This window comes from Melopsittacus undulatus, chromosome 2 (genome assembly GCF_012275295.1).
Source record: "Melopsittacus undulatus isolate bMelUnd1 chromosome 2, bMelUnd1.mat.Z, whole genome shotgun sequence".
Lineage (NCBI taxonomy): Eukaryota > Metazoa > Chordata > Aves > Psittaciformes > Psittaculidae > Melopsittacus > Melopsittacus undulatus.
Window position 1 is genome coordinate 68,864,269 of NC_047528.1, and position 14,145 is coordinate 68,878,413.

Consider the following 14,145-nt stretch of genomic DNA (forward strand, 5'->3'; position numbering starts at 1 on the left):
TAATATTCATTGCCTGACAATATTTTATTTAATAAAAGACCCTCTGGTCCTTTTGTTTCTGGAGAAATGCACATTAGCCAAGTATATTTATAGGCAGTCCAGTTAAACTATTGGGATAGAAATTATGTCCATAGTCAAAAGAATGTAAAAAATAACCATAAAGAAAAAAAAATGCACTGTCAAAAATACATTTTTTTAAAGTAAGGAAGTATTCTTAATATTTAAAACCAGTACTACACTTATGTTTTACTTTGTTGTTGCTGTTGTCTTTTGCTTGTCCAATTGCTTTAATTGCTGCTCTTCAAATATAGACAGTACCTTTTGGCTGCTGCCTTGCCTCTCGTTTACCATAGGGATTGCTTGAATAAGAGAAGGGAGAGGCAGCACAGGGGGAGCTGCCAGCCCATCTGCCACTGCAGCTGCAGAGATTATAAGGGTTTGCACAAAACCCACCTGATGAATCTGGGAACTAGACAGTCAGGGAAAGAAAAATTAAAGTAGCTAAACAAATCTTCACAAAACCTAAGAGCTACTACTTGGAGTGTGAGGAAAATGAACCATTAGTTTTTAAAATTCAGGATACATGAGCGTTTCCTGAAGTGTAGATCTGTTCATGGTCCTTGTGTCTGAACAAAGTAATTTTGAAAAGTTTGTCGAACTAAGTATTCCATCTTCCTAAATACAAAGGTTAACGTTTTAAGAAACAGCAATATTTAATATTTTCTTTGGAAGGAAAAAAAAAGTAAAATTGACAAAAAAAATATCAAATACTCTTTAAAAATATATTGTGCCTGATTTAGAGGGTAAATTCAATAACTAAGCAATGAAATCTTTTATTCATGGCTCTAATGTACAGTCTTAGCTAAGGGGAATCACTAGGACTGATTGTCTGATTAAAACTACCTGAAACTTATACTTTGTTAAAGACTGTCAATTCATATTTTTCAAAGCCCCCATATTTGATAGTAGTCAATGTAGAAATTGATTAAGGAATTATGAAATAAACAATACAGGTCAAGCATTTTCAAAGGTCTGCATACCTGAAGAGTCAAAACAGCAGCACTATCTATTTTCTTTTTTCAAAACATACCTTCATCTTAGTGCCTGTGAAATCCTGGATACCTAAGCATTGTTTGGGTGGTGAGGCAGGAGAGATCACCACTGGAAAGTGTCTTAAGACTATAATGAGAAATTGATTCAAGAGACTTCCCTTTTTTACAAGATACCCATCAGTGGCCGGTTTCCAGTGCCACTTCCTGCTGTGGGACGGAAGCACACTTCTGTATACACAAACACTACACTGTTCTTCAAAATACATTGAAGGAGGCACACCTCTGGATGACTAATTCAGCGGTCAGAGCTCTTACTGTTTTTTATCATTGCATATGAAAAAGACTTAAATTTTTTACATATTATAATGAGCTTTTATCTTCTAAGAAAAAAAATCAGATTATAAATTAAATTAAATTACATAGTAAAAATTGTGTCTATGAAGTTAAAATCGCAGAGAGATCACACCCTACTTGCCAATGTTCTCCTGCTTTTTCAGGAGCTAATAAGCATTTTTCACTGCACCAAATTAAAAAACCAAACAAACAGACAAACCCAAGAAGATACAAACTAGACAGATAACCAAAAGTCACAGAACTAATGGAGGAAAAAGAACAAATAAATTTTACATTTTCAATAGCTATTACTGTTTGGTTTACTCTTCACATCTGAAGCTTTGTCTAACCCAGCCAACACAGCCTTTGAAGCTGTCCTACTTTTACATGGTTTATTTTGAAAATGAAGTTAGCTTCAGTTATCACATATACAATTGCAAGCCATGCAGGCATGTTATAAATGGCTTTCGGGGGGTTTGGCTGCTCTAATAATAAGTGGGTTTGAAATTAATTTACCACTTCATTCATGAAGCTGATATTCTGCATTTCAGGTTTCTACCATAAATTGAATTCAAAGGGGAACAATGAATAACAATGTTGTTTGTTGTTTTGTTGGGTTTTTTTTTCTGGGAATGTGGTTTGGAGTGTTATGCCTCTTTGTTCACATTAAAATACTTATTCACTGAGAATCAGATTTTGGTGCAAAAAATTAACCTAAGTTGTCAAGAATGCATTATTTCCTGCCTTAAAAAAAAATAATAATAATTGCCAAATCTGAGCAGGCTATTAACCTCTTAAACATCTCATTTTACAAACACTGCTACAAAAGCACTGAAGAGATCAATGAATATATTTTCTTTCATTTACTAACTGGTGTGATCACCTCCAGAGCATAGAAGCTGGCTCTTCTGCTTTGCTTTTCCCCATCTTTAGCTACTGGGCCTATAGCAGATAAATCATAGAATCATAGAATAGGGTTGGAAAGGACCACAAGATCATTCAGTTCCAACCACCCTGCCATGAGCAAGGACACCTCACACTAAACCATGTCATCCAAGGCTCTGTCCAACCCGGCCTTGAGCACTGCCAGGGATGGAGCATTCACAATTTCCCTGCTGACAAAGGATATATTATCCCCCTTACTCTGATGGCTTTTAGGTAAAGTGGTAGAGGCCTAACTGTCTTCAACCTCATCCCAAGCAGAGATTGTTACATGGAGGTATGGATACATTTTTGTTCTTTCAGTATGTGTTAAAAGTACATGTTTAAAAAAACCCTAACAAACAGAAGACAAAAAAAAAACCCATAGCCAGAATCATGTCATACAAAAGCCCAGTGGAATGTTTCAACTTCTTACTCATTAATGCCTTAAAAACTGCTTATTTGCATCTTGGGTGTCCAACACATGCCTCTATTTTTTTTAATAACATTTTTTGCTGTGATTAATGTGACTGGATTAGACATATTTCCTTATACACAGATTCAGTAAATTCGTTTTAGCTTTGGAATTGAAAAAAATGTATTAAGGTCCATGTGTTAACACTAGATAATGCAATTATACAATGTAAGGCCAAACTAACAGCCTTTAGCTCTAATATCTTGAATCCAACCTATCCCTTGTTCTGGAGTATATCAGACATGAGCTTACACTGGTGGTGTACAAAAACGATGCTTTTCTAGCAAAAGCCTAGATAAAGGGAGGTAAATGCTTCTTGAAAACCTTGACTATATTTAGAAGTATGTTGTATTTAAGACTAGGACTTAGAATCTCAAATCCAATGGTAATAAGTAGCAGATCTGACTACAAGCCAGGCACTTCATTTTTAAAATGTAGAAAACATATTTTCCCATTTTGTCTTCTGCTTATTAGCAAAACACATGCATTCTACTTGTTTTAACTGTGGTTTGTACATTGAATTGATGGTAGCACATTAGTAACTGCAGCCTGTTTCTTCACATTTTCTTACACCAATAATGTACTATCATTGTTGACTTCAGAGAAAAGCCATTCATTTTGGTGGTGTGCTTTCTGGAGTTTTCTTATAATTTAAAATAATTAAAGAAAGAAGAAAGCTACATCTCAGGAAAGGGGTTTGGGGGGCTTGTTTGTTTGTTTGTGGCAGTTTTGTTTGGTTTGTTTTTATCTTTTAACACTTTTTTTTCCCCACACACATTGTTAATTTATACAGAAATGGAAGAATGACAGGAATTTAACACTTCTTTCCATTCTCACAGGAATCTTGAACTGAACCATCATTCTGGTTCATCAAAGTACTGTATTGGAACCACGTATGGATGTGGGCTGATCAAAATCGCACATCATATAATTAAAAATATCCATAAAGCCAGTGCATTGTGCAGTACTTCACCCAGTGTTTAGCTGCCTGTAAAAAGAAATTGCTGCAAATAATCCACAAAGCCAGAACTCTAAGCAATGCTTAGTATGTAACAGCCTTTTCTTTGGTAGTCATCTGAACCCTGTGCTGAGCTATTTCCAGTAAAGTCCCATGCATGTGACTAAAGGGCATGGTTTTTCCCTTCTCACATTCCCTTGAAGTCTAGTTTGTTGTATTAGTACAACTCATGTTTGCAATCATGTGCTGGGGATATTTGGGATGCCTTTTTGTTCCACCTCTGTTTACAGAAAATCTCATATTTTGCTTTGCACTGTTGTGAAAATGAAAATCTTTCAGTGCAAAGGGGTAACAAGGCAGGCTTGAAGGATATCAGTAAGGTAGTGTCCTGAAAGTGATATGTGCTGCTGAACAGAAGGGAATTTTGACATCATAGTTTTCTTCTGCAGTGACTAATTACCACCATTTGGGTTTCTTAGTCCTGTTTTGAAGTTGATTTCATGCTTCTGTTTCACAAAATAGTGATGGCAATTGTCTATGTGGCCTTCTACTCTGCAGATGCAGTCTCAAAATGTAATGTTTCTTTTGTTGTATATTACTTTCGTAAGACTTTTCAAACTACGTAGATGCATGTGTACATATATCGATACAAGGCTTGCCAAAGAACGTAATTTCTTGGAGATGTCTCTTTGTTTTCCAAAAATTATCAGCTACAGCAAATAGCCATTTGTCAATGCTGAAAATAAGCTTCAGATACTATGCCTTTGTTCTAGTTTCTCTGTTTTAGTACATCTGTAAATGTTAATATAAATTACAGTCAATTCCTACATGCAGAGATTTATGAGACAGCAATGTGCAGGTTTGGAGTACACTGTAAGGTATGCTGACTTTGCATCAGGAGTGGGAATGAGCCCTACAAAGGAGTGCAATACTAATATAAGCATGCTTGTTCTTAGCTAATCAGGAGGAATCAGTGAAAAGTTTGAATTATAAAGGTAGTACTGGTAGCACTGTGATTACAAATCCATTAGGCTAAATAAAACACATTTAACACCTAACTTAGGATATGTACTACTTTGAATGAGTAAGAGAAAGCGGAGTGAAAGTTGAGAAAGAACAGATCTCTAAGCTTGTCTGAGTGAGGAACTGAGGTATGGAAAGATTGTACAAGTTTTCCAAATTACACCAGAAATAACTGAAATAGCTAGGAATTGTTACTATTCTGAAATTTCCATTTCACACTTTGTGAACTACATAGAAAAAATCAGAACACTGATAAGTAACTGGTATCTCATCATGCACACAAATACCCTCTGTGGCAAAGGTCAGATCAGTGATGAATCACAATAATGGTGATGGCAAGCAGCCTTAAAGAATAAGGCTTGAACAAATGACTTATCTTTCAGATTGAAAACAATAGGTATGCATCATTAATATTTCTAGAAAGAGACCATGCTGTATTATAGAAACTAAAATATATTTCATAACTATGATCCTTCTTTCAATGGAACTCATGAAACAGCCTAAACCAGAGGAAATTTATACACAATTAAGAGCATGTATATTGGCATCTGATTGCTAATTTATGCTAATATTCCTGATCAGATAGTCAAGCACTGACAACAGAATACTTTATATATATACTTTATCAGCTACAAACTTGTGGATGTGAAGGAAGAAGTTGGGTTAAAATCTGTCAGTCAGAATAGGGCTGCTGTAGCCCTGACTTCTTCAACAGAAGAGGAAGGTGAGGTTTTCTGCATCTGGGAAGAATTTGAGAGAAGCAAATTAGCTTGCCTGAACTTCAAAAAAGGAATGCTGTTAGAACCTACCTTTGGCATAGTCTCACAGATGTTGTAGTCCCTCCATGATTCACTCCTTCAGTCCCACAGGAAAAACATGCACTTTTCTGATGGAGATGAGAGGATACAACCTTCTACAGTGATGTTTCCAACTGCAAAGCTTATGTAATTCCCCATCTAACATGTTGGAGAGGCCCAATGAGATATGCTTCTCATTCTGAGGTGGTTTCTTAAAGCTGTAGCTTGCCTAACTTATCAAATCCTCTCCTGCACTCAGTCCAATGTCACTTGCCCTTTTCCCACAGATCAGCTTACTCAACTCCTCATATGCAACCAGATCAGCTAACTAGTAAATTAGTCAGATCCTTGATCAGTCCTCACTACTACTTCCCTTTCCAACCATTAGTATTGCATTTGATCATGCAAGGAGTACCAGTTCTGTTGATGCAAGAGGATTCAAAGGTGCCTGGCTGAGTCCGGCTTCTCATCACTCTGCTAAACTGCACCCCACATTAGGCTGAGTTATATTACTTTAGCCACTTTCATTTCATTTTTTCTGTCAAGTATATGTGCCTAGATATTTTTCTTCCTTTTAAGGAGTTGGTTTTTCTTTTAACAAAGCTTATTTCTGAAGAGTCACTATAAGTGTTCCAATAGCTGGAAAAACATAAGGGGGAGATAGAGTAAACACTATACAGACGTTTTAGAGCTGGCTAGTTTGTAGTAGGTAACCTCACCACTGAAATTACCAGTATAGGTATTAGCAGAGAAGCCATTTGTGGCACTGTGCAAAAATCTATCTCTACATCAGGAGGTTAAGATTCAACTGTGATTATTTAGGTATCTGTCAAAGATCCTTAAGTCTGTGCTTGTAACCTTGAGTTCTGCTCAAAAAGAATAAGGGTTAGGGAACTTGTTATGATTTAGGTGCCTATTGTAGGTGTAATCTCATCCCATAAAGCAGAGCAAATGAATTATCCCCTGGATAATTCAGTCTTGCCCTCTTGGCTGAGACTCTGGATCAGACTTGGATATAATTTTTACATTGTTAACATTAGAGATGACTTCTACACTGTGGATTTAAAATTACTTTTCTAGTAACAACTGAACAGTAGATATCTATTAGGATCTCAGATTTGGGATAATAGCCTCATAGTTAAACCAAAGCCTCTTTTGAGTACATTACATGAAGACTATTCAACACCTTATCTTCCCCTAAAATTGCTAGTAACCTGTCTTGGCTGGATCATTATTTTTGACAAGAATAGTATTTTAGTGAAGGAGCAAGAAACATCCCTGCAAAGTCTGACCTCTATTTTGCTGGTACAATGACTGCACACAGGTGATGTCTCAGAAAAGGTGCTGTTGAGCTCTAGCTCAGTTTCAATTCACTATTCTGTTTATTATAGGAAGAGAAAGCAAAGCACTAAAAACTTATTTTAACATAATTAGGTGTAGGTGGCTAGATGTGGTGATAGGTGTTGCCAGGACTGCAGGGGTGGCCTCTGTGAGAGAATACCAGGGGCTTTCCTGTATACTATTCCAACCAGCTCCAGTAAATCTACAGCAAAACACAGCTGAACTAGCTCAGATAGTGTATCTCTCAAGCTTGAACAACAGCTCATGAATGAGGTACTTAGAAGAAATTGCCTTGACGCAAAATTTTACTAGAAAGTAAAGATTAGAACATGATAAATCCATGGTTACTAAGAAATGCAGAAATGCAGAGGAAGATCATTTTTTTACTTCCTCATTATTTTCTTACACAATACATAGCCTACACAATACAAATTTCTCACACAATTTTTCTAGCCTGGAAAAGACTGAAGAACCTGAGCACAGCTCTCTGTGAGTAAAATAGTGAGTGCATGGGAAAGGAATGAAAGTATTTATGCAGCGGCTGTATAGCCACAGTTTCAGATTGATGAATATTATCTTCTTAGTAATAATCCAATTATTGTCATTGCAGCTTAAAAGGCAGAGGAATTCTGACACAAAAAAAATGTCTTTTCAGTGGAGAACATACTCCTTTTGATGCACCGCAAGGTACGGCTGGCTTTCTGCACCACAAGTACACATTGCCGGGTCACATCCACCAATATCCTCGAGTCTTTCACTGCAGGGCTGCTCTCAATCCTTTCATCTCCCACCCTGTATTTAGACTTGGGATTAACCCAGCCCAGGACCTTGCACTTGGCCTTATTGAGCATCAACAGGTTTGCAAGGAGCAACCCCTCAAGCCTGTCAAGCTCAGGATAGCATCCCTTTCCTCTAGCCAACCAACTGCACCGCTCAGCTTGGTGTCATCTAACAACTTGCTGAGTGCACACTCAATCCCACTATCTATACCATTGATGAAGATGTTAAACAGCACTGATCCCAGTACAGATCCTTTAAAGACGCCACTCATTACTGGTTTCCACTTGGACATTGAGCCATTGACTACTGTAAGTGTTAGGGTACACCCACCCAGCCAATTCCATAGCCATCTAACAGTCTGTCTCTCAAACTGATAACTCCCCAGTCTAGAGGCAAGAAGGTCATGGGGGACTATATGAAAGGATTCACATCAGGATGACTTAAAACTGTAAGGTTTAGAATGTGTTAGCAGAAATAGCCAGCATAGATAAACCTGAATTTAATGCATGGAGTGGGCCAGTGCTGCTACTTACAAAAAATTTGCACCTTTTCTGTCAGAAATTAGGGTATGTTTTGTCAGTAAGTGGGCAGGGAAGAATTAAAGCAGAACAAAATAGACACAAACCAAAGGGCAGCGTGTCTATGTAAGGGATGACTGATTGCAGTCAAGAAGCAAATTTAAGCCCTCTGAAGGTTACACATTGCCTTCGCATACACAGGCAGTACCTTGCTGGCTTCCAGGCTGAGTAATAAGTCTTTGTTTCTGTTACCTGAGAAGATTCTCATTTTGGCCACATGATGGTAGCCTAGGATCAGAGACAAGCAAGCTAAATCAAAAAGATAAAGCAAATAGAGTGAAAAAATACTTCTTGTAAACTGAAAACATAGGGACTAGTCACCGCCACACTGAGAAGCTGAGCTTCTCAGTTTTCAAGTACTGTAATACCCATGATAGGGCTATCTAGTGTACCTACTGGATAAACCTATACTGAGATATGCTGGGTCTGCAGCTCTGCATTGTTACAGATAAATTGATACTTGGTAAATTTCTGCTTACAATTTCCTTACCATGTGAGGTCAGCCTACCACTAGCTGCAGTTGCTTGCAATTTCCCCTTTCCTTTTCAACTGCAGAACAGAAGGAGTAAAAGGTTTAAATAAATCTCCTTGCTACATCTCAGAGTGTTTTCATTAGAAAAACTAACAGCTTTTTCTGTATGTCATAAATAAAGGAAAAGGAGGGGTTTGGACCAAATCAACAGGCTGTAGTTTGAGGAGACCTACTGGTATTTGCAGATCTGAAATAAATTCAGCCAACATATTAGCTGTTTCTTGGAGGGGTATAAACTCTGCTTGTCAAATTTGAAGCATAGTTTGGTCATGCACCAAATAGTCCTTTAGACTACAAAGCAGCTAAAGTGAACTCCATCACCAAGTTGAATGGTGACGTGATTTAAGCTCAGCCAGCAGCCCAGAACCACACAGTCGCTTGCTCATTACCCCCTTCCTCCCCTCACTTCTGGAGGGATGGGGAGGAGAATCGAAAGAATGTAACTGCCACTGGCTGAAATAAGAACAGTCCAGTAACTAAGGTATAACAGAAATCACTGCTGCTACCACCAATAATAATAATGATAAGGGAAATAACAAGGGAAGAGAATACAACTGCTCACCACCCACCGACCAATACCCAGCTAGACCTGAGCAATGATCTAGCCCTTCTGGGTAACTGCCCCCAGTTTATATACTGGGCATGAAGTGCTGTAGTATGGAATATCTCTTTGCCCAGTTTGGGTCAGGTGTCCTGTCTCTGCTTCCTTCCGGCTTCCCCTGCTCCCTGGCACTGCATGAGTCTCAGAAAGTCCTTGGTCAGAGTAAACATTACTGAGCAACAACTAAAAACATCTGTGTTATCAATGTTGTTCCCAGGCTGAAAGTCAAAACCACAGCACTGCACCAGCTACTAAGAAGGAGAAAAAATGACTGCTACTGCTGAACCCAGGACAGGTGGTTTGGTGAAAACATCCATGTCTAGGTCAAACACTGATTTTGAGACTCTTATTGACAAGACAGGGTGAATTTTCATTAATTCATACATTCCATATAGTTAGTTAGATTGCCTATACTGAAACTGATTGCATATTTATTGTTGACTCTGTATAAATATTGAAGGCTCTAACTTTTTCAATCTATTTCACAATAAAGGAAATTCACTTGACAGTAAATTAAGGCTTTTATACCAGCTTTTTTTTTTTTTTTTGTATCACAGTTCATTGTAGCATTTACATTACAACCCAGTTTCTCCAGTGCTGAACTCAGGGTTCCAAGAATAATTCTGTTCTGAGAATCTTCAGGGTCCAGTTTCAAGAATTACAGAAGTTAAGTAGACACAGACATCTCAGCACTATCTTTATCCTCTGGTAGGACTCTTTCAATTCCACTACAGAGCTGCAATCAGAAATACTAAGTTTTTCTTCTCTCCCATTTCCTGTTTTATGAAAACAATAACTGTACTGGGTAAATGCAATGGCCTGTAATTCACAAGGTCTCTCAATCTCCCAGACATTGCCATAATGCAATTTCTCAAAATAAACTTTTGGTGTAATTGTGGATTTCTCCTACTTATGTTGTTTATGAGCATGCCTGTTGCAAGTGTTCTTTTAAGAACTATAAATAAACATACAACATAGCTTTTCGCAGATCAGTGTCATTATTGCTTCACATGTTCTGGAGCATGTGTGCTTCAGCCCTCACTTTCTTCAGGAAGGTGTTTTTCTTGCTGAAGGGACTTCAGCAAAAAGCAACATCAACTTTGAAAGACTAAGTGAATTCTACATCTTCTTACTGATACCCCTTGGCTTTCTCAGCAGTTTCATTCTATGAAGTTCAGAAAAGAATCTCCTGATTTCTATTTGAATTTACAACATTACCTTTTCTTGGCATGTTTATCCCATTAATGTTTTCATGAAATCACCTTCTGTTCTAACATGAAGATGTCACTGAGAAGAAACAACAACTAAACCATAAAATCTTCATAATATCAACTTCACCACGAGTAACATTGCATTTCTTTTTCCAGGGAAACCTTTCACTGGAAGACAAACACACATGGAGTTTTCTTTGGGGAGTGGTTACTTTAAGTCTCACAGAAATCAGTTTGCTGATTGTTTGATTCTTCACACCTTTGAAAGTGAAATGGAGCATTTGTTTTCTTTTGGTTTTGATTTTTTTCTGTTGCTATGTTTTCACAGGAATTCTGCATATCTTTTTGCATCTGTTCCCAAAAGCCTTTAATGAAAAGTTCTCTGCAGAGTCTTTTATGCAAACTGGTTCTTTTTAGAAGGAATTGAATAAAGAAGATGCAATACCTCTTAACTAAGAAGAAACTGCTGACTGCCCATACTCATACTGCATTACTTCACCTGCTGCTAACTATGATAAAGGCATAAACATCACCCACCTATCTAAACCTTTTGATCTGTTTTGCCAACCAAACTACTCTTTTGAAGTGGAGCTTTATAGTGAACTTTCACTTTTTTCCATTCATTATTGCAGGGAAAGTATCCCAATCAGGACACCTTACAAACAGTGGATGGTGGATGAGTATATTTTAAAATGTTTTCTCTCCTTGAGAGCTTTCCAAAGAGAGATTTCTGGCATTTTATTTGGAAATTAATTGCGAGCCTGAATAGAGCTTGAAAACTAGTTCTTCCCTGGAGTAAGCAAATAGCCCAGCATTCACAGAAGTTCTCTGAAAGACAGAGAGGCACAACCAATTTTACATGCTGAGCTCAAGGTGAAAATCACAGGTGAGTTTATCTTAAGCCTTTCTTGAGCTTGGGGGAGAAACACTAGTAACATGAAACATACTTGTAGTAGGGGCGTCTACTGAGAAAGACCACTGGTCTGTGGGCCCTTGCAGAGGTTTTCATGGAAGCTATTCCAAATATTTACTTGCAAAAGCATGTCCTTCCCACACACACACTTAGGATGTAGAAATGCTGATACAAAATAGAAAGGTAATAAAATTGGTGCTCTGCCTTGCATCAGTAGACTACCACTTGATGCTTGGTGTTTTTTTTCTTTATCTCACCAGTAAGCAGAGCATGAGTAATGTGCATGCTGGATTGCCATGAGTGCACTTGTCTTACAAAGTGTTACAGCTCATCTGGTGCCAACTTGGCATCTTGCCACAAGTGCTAAAGAGGCAGAGTTGGGTTGACTGATTTTTCCCTAGTCAAGATGTAAGTAATAAGATTTCCTTGCAAGCCAAATGGAGAATTCACACTAGTCATAAGATCATCAATTAGCTTTTGTTCTACCTGAACACAGTAATATAAAAGCATGCTTCACAACTTGATGGTTATCTTTCTATACATTATAGAATGGTGACAGGGAAACAGAGCTGAAAAAATTTGTTTTCCATAAGACCTGGCAGCTTATCCGAAAGATGTGCCAGTTTGTACCTTATGCAGAACTCTCATCAGGAGACATTTTCTTTCATTTTGTCAATTTCGCTTGATTCGTAAGATTAGGTCATGATTTGGGGTTTTTAGTTGCAAACAATTCATATACTGTTTCAGAGAAGATGTAGTGAGTGCAACTTCACAGAATCACAGAATTGTTAGTGCTGATGATCTCTAGAGATCATCTGGTCCACTTGCACTGCCAAGGCAGGGCCACCTAGAGCAGGTTACACAAGAACACGTCCAGGCACGTTTTGAATGTCTCCAGAGAGTGAGACTCCACGACTCCCCTGGGCAACCTGCTCCTGGGCAAGTTCACCAGGTACCACATCTTGGAGCTAAATTATATAATATGGCCTGAATCAAATAGGGCAATTTCTTCCTCTGTTATTGACAACAAAGAAAACATCCCTAATTTTATACTGCATGGCTTAACCTGAAGGCTCATGTGTTGATATAATGATAAATTACCTAGTGATACCTGTGACTCTAGATCAGGTCCCATATTTTATCTCCCTGTTGGAACATAAGGAGAGTGTATATCAAGTGTCTGATCATCTAGAAGTTTGTATGTATCACTGATGGGATTTAAGCTCTTTTCTGCTCTGGTTTTTCTAATCGTTCAATTTCTCTAACTTCTTTTTTTTTTTTTCCTAGGCAATTTGCCCTCAACAGCCTCAAGGACAAGATGTAGAATGAACTGACATTTTGGAAAACAGCAATCTTGCTGATGAACTAGAGAACATAACCCCAAAAATACAAGAAATCACTGAACTATTACAGTGGTTTTCCTGGAAAATTCATCTGTCTAACAGTGTGAAATGTTCTGAGAAATTTTCATTTATTAAACTAGAACATAATAGTAGCAAGGTTATAGACTGTGTCCATTACACAACAACTAGTATTTCCTGCCATACTGAAAAGCTTTGACATGAGTGTGATTACATACTTACACCCTTTCCTGTTTCATTCTGTGCAACTTACAAACACTTATAAGAATCAGTTGTTTAGCTGTGAACCTACACAGTGTTGCTGTCATCTAGCTGGGTAGGCTGTACATACCTTATAGTAAATGAGGTTTCAGGATTGCTGATACAAATATATCCTAAAACCATAATTCACTCAAATTTTACAGATATGTCTACAACAGAAAGTGAGAAAGAGAACAAAAAGCCTTACTTCTGTAGGTCCTGAAATTAAGTGTCTTAGCAGGGAACACAATAGTATCCTGTTGTTACCGTATAAATAAAATTGAGGAATTGAGACCTGAAGAAGAGGAAACATCTCAAGAACACCCCCAATTCCTCATTTGCCAGAACAGCAACAAGAACAAAGGCTGTGGGAATGAAGCTGTACATGATACAGACAGACAGAAGCAGGACAGATTTAATCAGACTTAATACTCCTCTTTCAGTGAGATATAACAGATATGTATAGTAAAACTAGTATACTCAGTGAACATTATAAGTAACCAGATTTAAATGCTGTTGTCTACTTAAATAACTTCATTTGCCTGTTCACAGTATTAAAAGGTGAGAAAGGCAGAAGGTTCTGTAATCAGACTGTGCTATAGAGTATATGAAAAGGCAGTTGCTACGTTTCTCAGTTCACAGAGAGTTGGTTTGCTGGACAAACACCTTTTAGGACACAGGCACACTCTTCAGTGCCAAGAGCAGTCAAAATAGCAAAAAAGCCTTGGGCTTACTCATTTCAGAGCCTGCTAACAAGGACAGTTGCAGGTATCTGTGACTGAGCAGTGCACAGCTGATTGTGTTAGCACCACACTGTGTGTACTCACATTGTTGAATGCAGTTGTAAAGTGGATATTCAGACTGCAGACAGGGGACAAGAGGTATTGCAACCTTCCTGGAACCAGGGCACCAGCACAGACAAATGACATAGGGTTGATTTGATACACTCAGGACATTTGCATATGTATTGGAACTTGTCCTGGTCTGTGCATTAAATTCACCCAGCCCAGGAAAATGATTACATGTGTC